General features: G+C 46.0%; 1 protein-coding gene across 1 annotated transcript in view; it reads right to left on the minus strand.

Annotated features, from left to right (window-relative positions):
- LOC126108891 (ankyrin repeat and protein kinase domain-containing protein 1-like) overlaps positions 1 to 16,323 on the minus strand; it is a 107,657-nt gene extending 91,334 nt beyond the window's left edge. Inside the window, exon 1 of the mRNA XM_049914257.1 lies at positions 16,230 to 16,323. The gene's annotated coding sequence lies outside the window, so the exon portion shown is untranslated. The remainder of the gene's footprint in view (positions 1 to 16,229) is intronic.
- Positions 16,324 to 17,788: the final 1,465 nt, after the last annotated feature.

The raw sequence follows: 17,788 nt of genomic DNA on the forward strand, positions 1-17,788 counted from the left end.
CTTCGGAGCACATTTTCCCCAAATAACAGAGAAAATTAGGCACACGTGTCCTTTAAAAATCGTAACTAAACGGAGTGCAGTTCCGTTATAACTTGAGTAGCCGGGAAATTCATTAATCTGTCCGATATAATTTAGCGAAAGCCGCAGCTGGATACATATTCTTTCATTCTGCGTATATTTTGGGTAACCTAACACAGTTCTATGACTGGAGTAAAGAACCGTACGCGAAGCACGTGTGACATCTGGAGCAGATGAGTTATCTTTCAAGCATTAGTAAAGAGAACGTTCAGGAAGTGACGGATCAATGATCTGCAAAACGTAGCTGCAGTGTTGTGGTGACGGGATATCTCAGACGGTGTGAATCGCGTCAGCCCAGAAGGAGCGGCAGGGCATGGATGTATTTCAGTCGGAGACGACACGAACAGAATTTTTATGGACTTGGAAACACTTCCATTTTGGGAATAAAATTCGACGTTGGCTACACAGATTTTATTTCTTATTTTATCGTTTGTTATTATGCACGAAAGATTCCCGACCACATACGCATGTTGAGTGGCAGGATAAGCGTTTTGTTGTTACGTGTCTATGTAAGTTGACGCACTGTTTTGTACAACGTCTTCACCCTCCCCCCTCAGCCGACATACTTCCAAAATACGACATTGTTATAGCGGCAATGAACGTAAGAATTTCGAAACACTGCCTACGTGTAGCAGAGAAGAGCCGAGATGAACCCCACGCAGCGCGCGCCACAGCGTGCCCTACAGGGACTCACAGTCACGTTGTGTGCACCAGAGTCCGCAGTCCGTGGCTAGCGTCCCAGGTTCGATTCGCGGCTGAGTCGGTAATTTGCTTCTCTCTGCGTCTGGGTGTTGGTGCCGCTCCCATCTCTTCAGCTCATCTCCATCGCCGCGGTGTGTGTGTGTGTGTGTGTGTGTGTGTGTGTGTGTCCGACTGTTACTGCGCCCTTTCCTCAGGAATGGGTAGGAGTAGATGGACTCCTATGAGAGTGTCGTGAACTCACTGACGAGACAAACGCACTACAGGGGCGTGGAACAGGAAAGAGGAGTCTGACCGCCAATCGACAAACAACTTTTACAAAATCAATATGGTTCTTGCGGCTCCCCCCCCCCCCTCCCCCCCCCTCGCCCGCCCGGCACCCGTCGGACGTTCGAGTCCTCCCTTGGGCATGGAGCATGGATGTGTGCTTTGTCCTTTAGTGTAAGTTAGATTAGGTAGCGCGTAAGTCTAGGGACCGATGACCTCAGCAGATTGGTCCCATAGTCCTTACCAAAAATTTCCAAAATTTTCTAAATCTATACCGGAACGAAAAATTCATACAATTTGTGTTGTGGCGTACACATTTTTTATGCCCCAATGTTTTCCGTAACGGCGTGAAAGATCGCTTTCAAACGATATCAACCACACAAAATGCACCGTCAAGAATGTACCTGTATACCCTTATCTGCATAATTGTAATACTTACTCTGCTCTTTTCCTACACATGCCTCGTATACCAGTCAAATCTAAACATCGAGCACCACAAAATTCATAATCGTGACGAGGTATGTAGTAAAATTAAGTAACCACCTACATCTGCAAACGTCAGACGACTCTGCGGAGTGTGGTGGTGGGTACTTTATTCACCAAAGACATTCTTCGGTTCGCCGTCACGTCAGTCTCGCTGCTGCGCAACCCCCCACCCCCCCTCTCCTGTCAAGCCGTTTCGACATCTTCAGTCCGTGTGCACCAGCCGGCCTGCCTGACGTCATCCGCTGACCCTGAACTGTATCTTTCCTTCATTGTGCCGATCGCTTCGGTACTCAAGAGCACCGAACGGTCTAGTATTCGAGTTAGAGCCCGTGCATTATTCAGTATGCATTTCGGTATCGATACCTTTCGGATCTAGAGAACCGAAGAGCTGTTGCCGGTTCTCGTCGCGCAAGCCAATCAAAAGAAGGCGGCCGCCGACCCGCACATGCGCACTGCAGCGCGCACAGCGCCGCGAACACAAAGCGGCTAGCAGGCGACATAGGCGCGCTGTTCTTCCAAGTACCGAAAACTGCGTTTACGTTGCCATAACGCATGACGCCGCATTCCATCGAGCTGACGTGCCCGCCTTCATCGCTCTTGCCTCCTCCTTAACAGTATCAGGCGCACTATATCCATTTCCATGGTTCTCAGCTGAAACGCATACAAATTTTTACAGTTTCTCTGACCAGATGTTTCCATGCATGCATAACAACGATAGTGTATTTGACTGTATTCTCCACATTTGGTAAATGCCGCATTATGTCATCTTATTATCATTCACACTGACATCGTGTTTTGGATTTTATGTTTCGGAAAATGAGTCCGGAATAGTATGTAGAACCACATTGTACTAATACATCTATAAAAAAATCCGAAACATGGATTCTGAGAGTTTCAAAGAATAAGAAGGTCAACAGAATGTGGTTATAACTCGCTCCTAGAGATCCAATTGATTTTTTAACCCACTTCCCTTTACGATACGTCAACGATTTGGGTCTTAAGAACAAAACTGAAAAAACGCATTTTCGAGAGCTCCTGCAGTTCGTCGGCGTTTATAACATGCATGTCATGAATGAAAATGTTTCGATATGGTGCTACAGTCTAAAAATATTACGGCGGAGACCTTTCATCTCTGTCTACTGTTGTTGAGGATTCGATCGCAGATAAACAGTTGTGACAAGCAAGATTATGAATATGACTGATGCTAGTTACACTCCCAATAATTTAAGTTGTGCTCTTAGATTCCTGTCTAACCGCAACTCGGAAATCACTACATATTCAGAAAAATGGTGACATATTTCTGACAAGGAAAAATATAAAGGTCACTCTCGGTTGTTTCACTGACAGCAGTTTCATCTCCAGGAATTTCATATTTCGTCTTTTAAAACACCCAGATATCACGAAATCATTACTGAGGAAGTGCGCTCTTACATGTAAGTAATAAGAAATATTGCAGAAAAATCTTAACTTACACGAATAACAACGTCTCAGAACGCGTTGCATATATGAAGAGGAAAAAAATTTTTTTTTACTCACCCGTGCACGAACCCGTATCCTTTCGTATGACATTTCCGCTCGCTAATCAGTTAGCTACGTCAATCAACAGATACAGAACGCTCAATTCTCGTATTATTCTGCAGACGAACGTATGCTGATTTCGTTGCCAAAGGATGCTGCGCAAGTCATAAATGCGTGATAGTTTGGAAGGTTTCCAATATCAGGCTTCACATAGTTGCTTATCATAATAATAATAATTACTAACTAAACCATTTGTGGAAAAATGTACACAAAGCCTCAACTAACGTCAGTTCACACTCATGTAATATACGTAAGCAGAGCCTATGTCTTGATATTTAATGATCTTTAAACTCTTATTTGCATAAAAATAACACTTATTTTGAGAGAATATTGACCGAGAAAGTTTTATGGATGTAATCATTCACAGTAACAACATTACCTAACCATATTTCTACCAAGGGAAAATAGTCTATTATGAACTCACTTTCCAACTGGATGCGTCCTCTGGTGATTCTTTAGTAACACAATCACTAAATCCAAAGCCAAAACCGCTAAATATGTTTAAAATAACAAATTATAGGTGTACATAAACCACAGCTCACCAGTCGACAGGGCCACGCCGAAATCCAAAACCTCTCGGTACGTTTGTCGTAAAATCGATGGGAGGACCGTTTGGTAACATCCCAGAAGCTTACTGAATTGGATGTTTCGATAAAGAAGTGAAAATGACGTCACTACCGACACTGACCTACTACACCGATCGGTATGAACGACACAGAATAGGACCCATGGCCGTGGTCAGCTGCCTGCACCTAGCGGACGCGCGCTTCCGCCGACAAACAGCTGTTTCGCAGCGCCAACGCGTCTCCTCAAAACTTTCAAGCTTGCAGGGAAATGAGCACGACGAGATATTGTAGCCAATACAGAGTCTTACCAGGGGGGGGGGGGGGGGGGGCAGGTCAGATGGTGCACCAGAAGTACGCTCCGCGACACACGGCCTGGCGGCTTGCAGATGCAGATGCAGATGACGTGTCTACGGCGGCGTCCATCAAGAGGACGCTAAAACTACGCCCGACCTTCCACGCGCATTGGACGTCTGAGCCCTCAGCGAGGTTTCGGGCTGCGCCCTCAGCCCTTACCGGCTGGGCACCCGCCCACGCATTACGGCGCAGATCGGAAAACATCTGGACGCACAGTGTCAGTCCCACGTTTACTTCATAGATGTATCTGGTGTCCGTACTTTGGTACAGAAAGATCGACGAGGATTTCCGTTTACCTGAGCGGTCAGAGTGACAATTTCGTCATCTCCACCACTGGCTGTGTTGAACACCGGTGGACAAAGTTGGAGAGTCCTGTGCGACAGGCTTCAGAAAGGTGTGTGCCCGGCAGAGTAGGGGGGGGGGGGGGGGGGGGGGAGGTCGAAGACCCGCCGTCGTTCCACAGCAGCGTCAGTAAGCAAACACAGCTCCACTGCAAAACTGAGCCCGAGGCCAGAACCCCACAGCAGAATTAAATTAGCGTAAGGAGAGCTCTGTGGTCAGATTCTGTCTAGCAACTTAGCAGAAAGCACCGATAGTAACAAGGAGAGTATGATAAACCTTTTGCATTTCTTTTATGTTTTCGTCTCCTTTAAAGGCAAGGAGAGAAGATGAAGCGGTAGCCCATCAATGAGGCTACGCGTACCGTCAGGTATTTTTGATTTTCAGTTGTTAAAAAACAGAGGAGTTTTTCTTACACCAGTAGGAGGAAGGAAGGATTCGCGCTCAGCTAGTGAACGAGTGAGATGCACGCCATTTTTAGCGAGTAATTGTAGACCGCCATTTGGGGTCGTTATCAATAAGTGAGCAGTATGTATTATTAACAGAAAGGTCTTGTGAGTTGTTACTTGAAATAGTACGATAATTACAAGAACTGAAGCCCACCTGTGTACTTTGGAAAATTACGAAGATCTGACAAGCTCAATGGGAACACGGTCAAGACTTCGAAGGTGAACACGGCGACCAAACGTAGCATTACAAAGAAGGTTAAGCACAAACCTACAGCGGAGGAAGAAACTACCTCCCCCTGCAAAATAATATGAACTAATACGAACTTATTTCCAGCCATAGCTCAGCTTATTGTGCTTGTCATGCATGCCGAAGAATTAATCTCATTAATTCAATACATTTTAAAACGCCACGCATTTCAACAGTTACTATCATTTATTCCAATATTTTTTTATATTATAAAAGGTTCCCCAGGTGCAACCGATATTTTGCAACCACGTATGTGTTGGTGTAGGTTAGGAACCCAGGTATCACACCCTCAGGCCATGCTCTCTCGTCCGCCCTCGTTTGCGAGTAAAAGCTGAAAAACAATTTAGCCCGTTTCTCTGCAGTACTCAATTAATACATGCTTTTTTGACTGCTATCATAGTGTATGGATAGCGTGCTAGACTGGCAATCTGAAAGTGGAGAATTAGAAACCTGTGACGTTCCAGTGATTTTAGTTTTTATTTTTCTGCAGTTATTACCTTCAAACTTAATGTTTTAAATTTTCTAATCCTTCACCAAGTCCTTTTACCATTGTATTAACTTTCACATTTCTTCTCATTGGGCACAAAATCACTGGTGGATTTGCAATTACCAATCACAAATCAGTTTTTCTCTTGTTTTCTGTTTTGTTTTGCGTTTTCCTCTTGCGTTTGTTTTGTGAGTGTGCGACATTTAAAATGCCGCAAATTCATCAACCGGCAAATGTCATGACGAAAGAACGGAGGAATTTGATGAACAAATGGGAACTTCCGCGACTGCATTACGCTATGTATTGTCTGTCTACATGGACAGATCTGTACTTTCTGAAAATGTCCGCGATTTTATAAATAAATCCAAACTATGGCGATGGGCGAACGAACCGCAGAGGGAACGATCCGGATCGTGAACAGGAGTGCTGTTGTCCAGGAAGGTGACATTTTAAGCAGCGAGACTGATTAGGAGGGCTTGGTTCAAAATGGCTCTGAGCACTATGCTACTTAACTTCTGAGGTCATCAGTCGCTTAGAACTTAGAACTAATTAAACCTAACGAACCTAAGGACATCACACACATCCATGCCCGATGCAGGATTCGAACCTGCGACCGTAGCGGTCGCTCGGCACCAGACTGTAGCGCCTAGAACCGCACGGCCACTCCGGCCGGCTTAGGAGGGCTTGTATGATGAGGTAAGCCTTTTCATTTTTACTGTCTGTTAATGTTCGGATTTCCTCGTCCAATGTTAACACGAAAAATTTATTCTTTGCGGTGTACTGTCGACGATGTTGACGTTGACAAGTGTTTTAACTCGTTCTATTTTCAGGCACATTCATCGACATACATTCCATTAAAATATCAAGCATAGGCAGTTGCCTTCGCTGAAGTTCATACCAGCGCTCATTGAAAAGTGCTCAACAAGGCGATTCTCTTGTTTTCGCAGGAAAGGACACTTGATGAGTCCGCAGCTCGTGGTCGTGCGGTAGCGTTCTCGCTTCGCGCGCCCGGGTTCCCGGGTTCGATTCCCGGCGAGGTCGAGGATTTTCTCTGCCTCGTGCTGACTGGGTGTTGTGTGATGTCCTTAGGTTAGTTAGGTTTATGTAGTCCTAAGTTCTAGGGGACTGATGACCATAGATGTTTAGTCCCATAGTGATCAGAGTCAATTGAACCATTTTTTTTTTTTTTGACACTTGAGGAAACTGAAACAGGATGTCAAACAACGAGGAACTAAATTTTATAAGCTGCGTCCAGTTGATACTGAAACATTTGGAAAATTTAAGGGCGCTCGGACGTCCCACGAACAAGTGACAATGCGCACACTGCAACAATGGGCAAGGTTATCGTAGTTCAATACCTACCAGAAAACTTTTTCATTCGTGGGAAGTGGGAAGAGAATTTTACAATAAAGCACGGAACACGTCAGAGAAAAGTGAACAAATTCGTTAGTGCAAATGACGTAGCAACACTTGAAGAAACTATAGCAGCTTCAGAACGATTCAGAAAAAAATCAGTGCTGATAATGGTCGGTTACAGTCCAAACCTTGTTGTTAATACCGATCAGATGGGTTGCAGTTACGAATCAACGCACCATCGGTCACTGGCGTTTCGCTGATTAAAAACATTTTTGGTTGAAAAGAGAAATTTGGCGAAAGCTACATATTGGTATACAGCGCAATATGCTTTGACATTCGCCGGTGAATTGCTACCACGCGTGTTCTTGTGTATGCAGGAGGTCGGAAATAAAATCGGACCTAGGGTTGCTAACGAAATTGAACGTTTATAGTCAGGATACGGATATGAGGTCGTCAGCTGCTCAAAATCAGGAAAATTTGCGACAGAGCTGTAGATACAACATTTGCAATCTGTAATGAAACCATACGTTAAGGAAAATGATTTCTCGTTACTTGTTGATTCATGTAGTGGTCAGACGGAAAACGGATTATATGATGAAATATTTGTGAACAATGCTGGAAAAGCCACATGCTCTGAGAAAACTATTCCTCCAAAGTGTCCTCCCTTGTGACCGCACTCTTCTTTACCTTGCTCAGCAGCAAACGGCCCTCGTGAATGACGTTAGCAGAAGAGTGTCGTACACATTTCTGCCTTCTGATGTCACTTACACAACCTGAAAACGACATCGTTATCGATAAAACACAGCAGATATCGATAATTCTGAAATTCGACTGTGCTTGTGTTTCTCTAAAGTGATGTCTGCATATCTGTACCGAAAACAGGTATCAAATTTTTTGTGGACTAAGCTACGAAGACATTTCAGTTTTTGTGAACTAAGTTAATATACTCCAGAGAACAAGACGGCCTGCATGTCGTACAGACAAATATGCCCGTCGACATGCAGTAGTCTGCGTCGGCAGCTTCCAGTGTATTTAGTCTGGACTGGGAATACGACGTGACCCTGCTTCCAGCTGTAGAAACAATTCCTTATGTGTCAGCGACAGGTCTCACGCCGCCCTGTACGACCAAAGGTGTACCACGTGTAGAGCGGCCAGTAACAACATTCTTAGACCCAAACTCCAGAAGGTAAGCTGCTTCTACACAACTGGCCATTAAAATTGCTACACCACGAAGATGACGTGCTACAGACGCGAAATTCAACCGACAGGGCGAGGATGCTGTGATATGCAAATGATTAGCTTTTCAGAGTATTCACACAAGGTTGGCGCCGGTGGCGACACCTACAACGTGCTGATATGAGGAAAGTTTCCATCCGATTTCTCATACACAAACAGCAGTTGACCGGCGTTGTCTGGTGAAACGTTGTTGTGATGCCTCGTGTAAGGAGGAGAAAATCGTATCATCGCGTTTCCGACTTTGATAAAGGTCGAATTGTAGCCTATCGCGATTGCGGTTTATCGTATCGCGACATTGCTGCTCGCGTTGGTCGAGATCCAATGACTGTTAGCAGAATATGGAGTCGTTGGGTTCAGGAGGGTAATACGGAGCTCCGTGCTGGATCCCAACGGCCTCGTAGCACTAGCAGTCGAGATGACAGGCATCTTATCTGCACGGCTGTAACGGATCGTGCAGCCACGTCTCGATCCCTGAGTCAACAGATGGGGACGTTTGCAAGACAACAACCTTCGGCACGAACAGTTTGACGACGTTTGCAGCAGCACGGACAATCATCTCGGAGACCACGGCTGCGGTTACCCTTGATACTGCATCACAGAGAGGAGCGCCTGCAATGGTGTACGCAACGACGGACCTGGGTGCACCAATGGCCAAACGTCATTTTTTCTGATGAATCCAGGTTCTGTTTATAGTATCATGATGGTCGCATCCGTGTTTGGCGACATCGCGGTGAACGCACATTGGAAGCGTGTATTCGTCATTGCCATACTGCGTATCGCCCGGAGTGATGGTATGGGGTGCCATTGACAGCACTTTGAACAGTGCACGTTACATTTCACATGTGTTACGGCCCGTGGCTCTACCCTTCATTCGATTCCTGAGAAACCGTACATTTCAGCAGGATAATGCACGACCGCATGTTGGAGGTCGTGTACGGTCCTTTCAGGATACAGAAAATGATCGACTGCTGCCGTGGTCAGCACATTCTCCAGATCTCTCACCATTTGAAAACGTCTGGTCAATGGTGGCCGAGTAACTGGCTCGTCACAATACGCCAGTCACTACTCTTGATGAACTGTGGTATCTTATTGAAGCTGCATGGGCAGTTGTACCTGTAGACGCCATCCAAGCTCTGTTTGACTCAATGCCCAGGCGTATCAAGGCCGTTGTTACGGCCAGAGTTGGTTGTTCTGGTTACTGATTTCTCAGGACCTATGCACCGAAATTGCTTGAAAATGTAATCACATGTCTGTTCTAGTATAATATACTTGTCCAATGAATACCCATTTATCATTTTCTTCATGGTGTAGCAACTTTAATGGCGAGTAGTGTATGTGAGCGCTGATGAAGAAGAGATGAGATAATGTTTTCCTAACGGAATATATTTATCAAAAATTTTGACAAAGTATTAACGCGTTTAGTCAGTGGCGAGCGTCGGAGAAACATGTACTTTGCACTGATCCCGTAATATTCCTGCTCGCCATCCTGTCGTGACACGGGAATATCGCTTTGGGTCTTTTCCCGAATTGATTTCACCAGCGCAGTCCGCCTAGGAAGCCTGCGTTCGCTTCGCTTAAGAACCTGGCACCTTTTCAAGCGAGTACGTCACCCGCCCCCCTGTGGCGGCGCCCCCCCCCCCCCCTCACTGCCGGCGGGGCGGCGGGATCCGCGTCCGCAGCCGCACCTTCAGTGGCTCACACCGTGGAGCTGCCTGTGCCGGGCAGAGACTGCCGTCCTCCTCACAGAGCGGCAGCTGCGGCGTAGAGCGGGTGTCCCTTCCTGCCCAGCACGCAGCACGCTCCGCCGTTTGCCCGTAGCTGCTGTGCGACACGACTCTTTACCACGGGACACCATGAGCGGTTTGTCGGCAGGGGAAGCTGTCAGGGCGTAGGCGGGAGTGGGCGCATTTTGATGCGGAGGGAAAACGCCCATCCCCCACGCTGGTAAATTGTTTGTACCAATCGATGTTACACGGGACATTTTCTCCCTGGAGAAAATGTGCGGTTTCTCGGTAGCAAAACTGTTCGACCGCAGCTGTCCCCGCACAGACGTCAGTCTGCTGTGTGGAGCGGGACACAGCGGACGATGACGTCATTTTCCTGTTTTTGTGTGCACTTTCCGTTGTGAAACTATATGGCTGCTTGAGGAAAAAGGGGAGAGGGAGACCAAAGTTTTCGATGAAGAAATGGCTCCAAAGAACAGAGGACACTGTCTCACTTAAAACTGTTCCCAGTTTTAGAGTGTGGTGATTTCGACAATTACCTAGGAATAGATGAAGAAACACACCAACACTTGCTTTCCTTTCGTACTACAAAGACAGGATGACACAGATGAGAAGATCTGTGGCACATCCTCTGTTAATCCAGTCCCGTCTGGATATCTGACCCCCCCCCCCCTCCCCATCCTCAAATTCTGTAAGTCCCTCCAGATCCTCGAGCGCCATGTACTCCGCCTCGCCTTCCGTATATGCCTCCCATTACCACGCGGATTCTCTACGACCTCATTCCTTTCCCCCATCTGCTCCTATTCCTCGAACATATCTGCATCCTCTACACCTCCCACCGCCTTGATTCCCCTCACCCCCTGGTTGCTCCTCTCCTCTCCTGTCCCCGCCCCCTGCCATGCCTTCACTGTTGTGTCCCCCCTACCCTCCACCTCTACACCCTTCATCTCAAGGTGGCTTCCATCAACTCCCCCTCCCGGATGATGTCCTCTCTCCCTCCATTTATCCCTCCTACCGACTCTGATTCTCACCCTGCTCCTTTCCTCTGTCCTTTTCCCAGGCTCCCTCTTCCCTCCCTTCCATCCTGTTTTCTCCCCACCTAACCTCTCTATGCCTCCCCTCTCCCCCACCCCCCGAATCCTTCCGTATACCCCTCCTCTGCCTTTCCCATGTCACGTCTGCCCAGCACCTGCCCCCTCTGTTATGGGTTCTCGTCCTCCATCAGCTCCTTCCTCCCTCCCCCACTTTGTTTTTTTCTCTCCTTCCCCCCCTTTCCTTTCCCATCATCTGTCCAGGTTCCTCATTCTGCCCTCGGCTGTGATATGTCATATTTGTGCCAAATTTTTAGTGCAGTGTTCAAGTGAATGTTCAATGTTGTTTCTCTTTCCAAAGTGTTGCGAACAGAAAACATGCTGTGGCTGGGGGTGAATTTTGTATCTCTTGCGAACAGAAACCAGAAGGTCGCGGTGTTTTTTAGTTGTCTGTCTATTATTTTACCTGTCTGCTTATTAGCATCATCTGCCCTCTGTTTTATGGTTTATGTTCCACGATTTTCCGCCATTTTACTATTTAAGTCACCGATTTTATCGCCTGCTTTTATTATTAACTATCTTCGTCTTTTTAAAACAAATTCTGTTGGCTGAAGAGCGGCGTACTAAGATGCTGCAAGCCAGCCCCTTCAGGGGGAATCGAAACTCAATAAATAAAATAAAAAAAGGAAAAAAAGAACTCCGGCACAGCGTGAGAAATCAGCTGCAAGATTAGGATACTTAGTTATTGGCGGTACATACCGTCATCTGCAGTATATCGTAGCTATTTCACAACCAAGCCTTTCGAAAATTCTGCCAGAAACTTGCGGCGCGTTTTGCAGTGCTTTGAGAAATGAGTGCATGAAGGAAAGTTGTAAATTAAAAAAAAAGAAAAACTGGATATCTAATTATTCAAGGCTTGCGGGCCTCTGTAGCTGTGTTTTTCCTTCCTATGTTTCAGTTTCCAAGGTCTCAAGATGGCAAACACATGCACATTAATCCTCCTCCCGAACTACAGGGCCTACCGTAGCATGGTGTTGCTTGTGATGGTAAACGCAAATTACGAGTTTTTAATGGTAGTCTTTGGAAGCAACGACCGGATATCTGATGGTGGCGTCATTGAAAACACAATATTTTACGACAATCTGAAGTAAAGCAAGTTAAAAGTACCGTGTGAATCTTGTGTTACAGGTCACAAGCTGCCGTATGTTTTCGTAGGAGATGAAGCCTTCGCCGTAAGGCGGGACTTTATCCAGCTCTGTAGTCTGAGGGTACTAAATCGTGAGAGGATCATTTCCAATTATCGCCTGTCCCGTTGCCGAAGAACTGTGGAGAACGTGTTTGCGATTCTATCTGCCATATTCCAGATCTTTCGTAAAACGATTCACTTAAATACATCAAATATCGAGAGTGTGGCCCTTGCCTCCTGAGTACTCCGTAACTGCTTAACGCCGGGGATGGAGGCAGCTCTACACAGCGCCAGGCACGTTTTAAGCACAGAACGTGCAGGAAGGTGCTTTTGCTGAAGTAGAGGTGCCATGTTGTGAATATTGCCACCCTTGGATGCGGGGAGCAAACTGGACAGTGGATGTGTTGATCTACCTGTTTGCGAAGCTAAAATTTCGTACTTCATACTTCTGATACTGACACTTGCTTATAACGACTATGTGCAGTTTAGCTTTTACACGACATTTCTGAACTCTTCAAAACGGGGCATTTTTAGTGCTTTTTGTCTTGCTGCAGTGTCAGGAAATGTAATGTCAGAGGCTGTCCATGTTTCCGAAACAGTGTCTTACCGTCAACAACGGATAAGCCTTATATAATACTAAGGTCTAAGAGAAAATTTGCTATACATTTCTGTCAAACATACGTAGCAAATATGTGCACAAATGTTTTAATTCTGACGTGATTCAATCCCTTCACGAAAAGTAATAACAGGGAAATCTACCCCTGTTCTTGCCGCTATTGCACTGGAAACGACAATTTTAATTGTACCGTCGTTATGGGCTGCACATAAAAATTTACACTGCTCTTTAATCGTGTCATTTTAACCTCAAGCAAAGTAGTTGGTAAGTGGTAGCGTCATAGTCAAAGGATGCTATTAATGCGCAAGCACGACGGCAGCAACTTTTCTACACAACAAGCCGCGCAAAACTGGAGGAGTCTGAAGGATCTCTGATGCGTGGTGGTGGTGGTGGTGGTGTGTTGGGGCTTATGGGCGCTCAACATCGAGGTCATCAGCGCCCTGAAACACATTTGTCAACACACCATGCTCTTATCAAGCATATTTTAACACGAGAACAGGCAAACAAAGCAAAGCAACGTTGCACAGTATAAAAAAAAAAGTGTGGTGTCTGATCGCTTGCCCTCATCAGCAAATCTCAAAAGAGGATACCTGACGTCACAGAACGATAAAAAAGAGGATATGAAAGGTTTTATTTTATGAAGCATGAACATTACGATAATTCTCGAGAATTCACCGTCTACTAACGAAATCTTTAACAGATCGCTGGTTCACCACAGCCTTAATTCCATAAAACTGTAAAATTCTGAAATGAACTCGAGCACAGCGTTTCATCGCCACAAATATGTCGGCACGACGTCACGTGTTCTGCTTCGCGAGTGGATTCCAGGATTTGGAACGGCCATGCACAAAACAAAAAATGGTTGAAATGGCTCTGACCACTATGGGACATAACTTCTGAGCCCATCAGTCCCCTAGAACTTAGAATTACTCAAACCTAACTAACCTAAGGACATCACACACATCCGTGCCCGAGGTAGGATTCGAACCTGCGACCGATGCCCGAGGCCGGTTTCGAACCTGCGACCGTAGAGGTCACGCGGTTCGAGACTGTAGCGCCTATAACCGCTCCGCCTCTCCGGCCGGCTGCACAAAACAACTTCCGACGTCTGATTGCTTTACAAGTGAATTAATATCTGACGTCAAGCATGTAAGGAACGGTTTGAAATTATTCTTAACGTTTGTTGGAAGTCGCCGAGTGCCCTCTTTCTGAAAACAGGGTGAATACAGTCTCGCCAGTTTGCGCTCCTTTTTAAGGAAAAGCAAGCTTTTCGCGCAGCTAAATGTTTGAGGCGTCATATCTCCTGGCATGTGTGTGTGTGAGTGTGTGTGTGTGTCTTACAACGATATAATTTTGCAGATTCTTTCTATGCGGTATGTGGATACTGTCTGCAAACTGTGCTGCGAATAGAGTCTGTACTAATAAATTAATAAATTAAAACGCTACGTCTGATGCCGAAGATGAGTTCATTAACAGCGAAAATCTGTTACATCACGTGTGTGTGCGTGTGTGTGTGTATGTGTGTGTGTGTGTGTGTGTGTGTGTGGTGGGGGGAGGTTATAGAAAATTATCACAGGTGTTTGAAATGTCGTCTGGAGTTTGGGGTGCCTTCGTTCTGAAATACTGGCTGAATAAAGTCCGCATATTTCAGCGCTGTGCGTTACGTTACCTCGCGACACGCAAAGTTTGCAACTGTGGTACATTAAAAACAAAATTGGTTCAAATTGCTCTGAGCACTATGGGCCTTAACATCTGTGGTCATCAGTCCCCTAGAACTTAGAACTACTTAAACCTAACTAACCTAAGGACATCACAAACATCCATGCCCGTGGCAGGATTCGAACCTGCGACCGTAGTGTGGTACATTCCTAACTGTGTGAAACCCATAATGTCATATTATACATCTGAACGAGATCATTAGGACAACATTTTAGATGTTCAAAGTCGGCCAAAGTAAGCGAAATATTGAAAATTAAATTTCTGTCAGCCCTGCAAGCCACTAGAGAGGCAACGTGCAATCGCCTTCGGGTTGCGGGCACGCGGTCCAGTATCACAGACAACGACGGCTGCTGGAATGAGTGGCGGAAGACGCCGCGTCGCACTAAGACCCACTCAGTCCCAAGTGCTGACTGTTTGATGGTTTCTGCATACTTGCGTTCTACGAACATTGGTTATTTCATTGCAGTGACGTAATCAGGACGTAATTAATGACTGTGGTACGAAAATTTTGTGGAATCGACAGTGGCACATCGAAACACTGCCCGACTGAATGTGGCGCTATTGTTCGTTCGTTCCACGTCATTTCCGCTCAAGTTATCAGCTGGTAAGTGAATGTAACAAGGCGATAAATAACGAGTGATAAGTAATTAAACACTCGGCACGCTAATTTAAGACACTATTCGCCATCCCTTAGTTCTCAGTTGTGCGACTGGATTCGTGTTTTCCCGTCAGGAAGGTCGCAGTTCGTAGTAATAGACAGCAATTGAATTGATATCGGGTGTTCCCCAGAGAATCATCCTGGGTCATCTGCTGTTCCTGATCTGTATAAATGACCTGGGTGACAATCTGAGCAGTTCTCTTAGGTTGTTCGCAGATGATGCTGTAATTTACCGTCTAGTAAGGTCATCCGAAGACCAGTATCAGTTGCAAAGCAATTTAGAAAAGACTGCTGTATGGTGTGGCAGGTGGCAGTTGACGCTAAATAACGAAAAGTGTGAGGTGATCCACACGAGTTCCCAAAGAAATCCGTTGGAATTCGATAACTCGATAAATAGTACAATTCTGAAGGCTGTCAATTCAAGTACCTGGGTGTTAAAATTACGAACAACTTCAGTTGGAAAGACCACATAGATAATATTGTGGGGAAGGCGAGCCAAAGGTCGCGTTTCATTGGCAGGACACTTAGAAGCTGCAACAAATCCACTAAAGAGTCAGCTTAGAATATTGCTGCGCGGTGTGGGATCCTTACCAGGTGCGATTGACGGAGGACATCGAAAGGGTGCAAAAAAGGGCAGCTCGTTTTGTATTATCACGTAATAGGGGAGAGTGTGGCAGATATGATACGCGAGTGGGGATGGAAGTCAATAAAGCAAAGACGTTTTTCGTCGCGGCGAGATCTATTTACGAAATTTCAGTCACCAACTTTCTCTTCCGAATGCGAAAATATTTTGTTGAGCCCAACCTACATAGGTAGGAATGATCATCAAAATAATATAAGAGAAATCAGAGCTCGAACAGAAAGGTTCAGGTGTTCGTTTTTCCCACGCGCTGTTCGGGAGTGGAATGGTAGAGAGATAGTATGATTGTGGTTCGATGAACCCTCTGCCAAGCACTTAGTGAATTTCAGAGTAATCATGTAGATGTAGATGTAGATGTACCGATCCTAATTTTTTGAAGTGAGACAACGTGTTAGACAGGAGCACTTCCTTGACGATGCTCCGTCGCGAGTTATACGACGAACCACACAAAAGCGAGCAGAACAACATCCGCAGCTTTCAAGTAATCCAGTAAAGGCCGGCTGCCCGCCTCACCTTTCTCTGCTATTCTCGCCGAAAGGCAGGACTGCGTCGCACGCTGCTAGAGGCCTGGCTGCTGCGTCACAACTGCGCCGGCGCCCTGCTGCAGGAAAACAACTGAGCGCCACCTCGCCAGCGACAGAACTGGCGGGGCCGGGGCTCTGACGTCATACGACTCCCCCCCCCCCTGCCCCCCTCCCCTCACTGTCACTGCCGACAACAACGAACGCTGCAAGCGTGACCTTCGCGCTCCGTGCAGTTTTTCGAAGAAGCGAGAATACGCAACGCTTTCTGCGACAGAATGCTGCATTCCGAATAAACAATTCCGTCCTCCGCTTGCCTGTACGCCGGCTCAGCCTTGTTCAGTAACGACGCGACTGAGATCGTAATCGCGTTTTTCAAGACCTGAGGGCCTACTTTGCAATTTAACGCAAAATAAGCTTTGCACAGTCTACTTTTGTTTTTGCTCAGTACAGAAATTATCTACGCAGCTCCATATCTGTAAATCCCATACGATCGTCAAGCCTCCAACGAATCTTAGGTTCAGAGCGTACCCTCAAACACTTAGAAAGGTGCACTTCCAGCTTCTATTTTCCATACTTATTTTGATTTCACTCTTACAGAGAAGTTGATAGGTCGGAAGTACGTTACGTAATTAATTCGTTGAGCTTCAATCTTTCTGTCTGTTCCCTTGTGCTGCGCCAAGTACGATGACCGGAACGGTTATTTTGTGGCAGCAGTGTCTGCTGTATGCGTCATTCTTGCACTGCTTACTTATAAAACTTTGTAATAAGAGGGCGTTATCTGTGCTCTGATTGGCTGAGGCAGAACACACTGAGCAGTCGGTATATTCGGTTTTATATTATCGGCGCTTTGGTGCCCCATTTATTTACTCTGTATTGAAACATGGGTCCAAAGAAAAAAGTCCACCAAACATTCAAGTTACCTGCGCGATTACCAACAACACAAGAACGCAACAATATCGGTACACCAACACGTCATCCCGGCAAGCTGCAACTGCTTTAGGGCTTTAGGGTCCAATACCAAGCTTAATTTCTGCCGCTTCAGTCTGAATAGAGTAAGGTCAACACTGTGGGTCACCACACGATACTGTTGACATCATACTAGTTTTGTTTAGTCCTGTATGAAAGTTGTCGTTCAACAAAAGCTTCTATAATAAAGTTCCTCGCGAACTGACCACTGGACTGACGTAACAGGTCGTGCGTTCTCTCCCAGCAGCTCCCCTTCTATTCAGAAATCCGTGGCTCGCCGTGAGATCCAAAATGTGAAATAATTTTGGTGAAAGTCACGGTTAAAGCAGGCTGAGACATGGTAATTGGGTGTCTCTATAGGCCCCCTGGCTCAGCAGCTGTTGTGGCTGAGCACCTGAAGGATAATTTAGAAAATATTTCTAGTAGATTTCCCCACCATGTTATAGTTCTGCGTGGAGATTTTAATTTGCCGGATGTAGACTGGGAGACTTAAACGTTCGTAACGGGTGGCAGGGACAAAGAATCCAGTGAAATTTTTTGAAGTGCTTTATCTGATAACTACCTTGAGCAGTTAAACAGGGA

The sequence above is a fragment of the Schistocerca cancellata genome, chromosome 11, assembly GCF_023864275.1.
Source record: "Schistocerca cancellata isolate TAMUIC-IGC-003103 chromosome 11, iqSchCanc2.1, whole genome shotgun sequence".
NCBI lineage: Eukaryota > Metazoa > Arthropoda > Insecta > Orthoptera > Acrididae > Schistocerca > Schistocerca cancellata.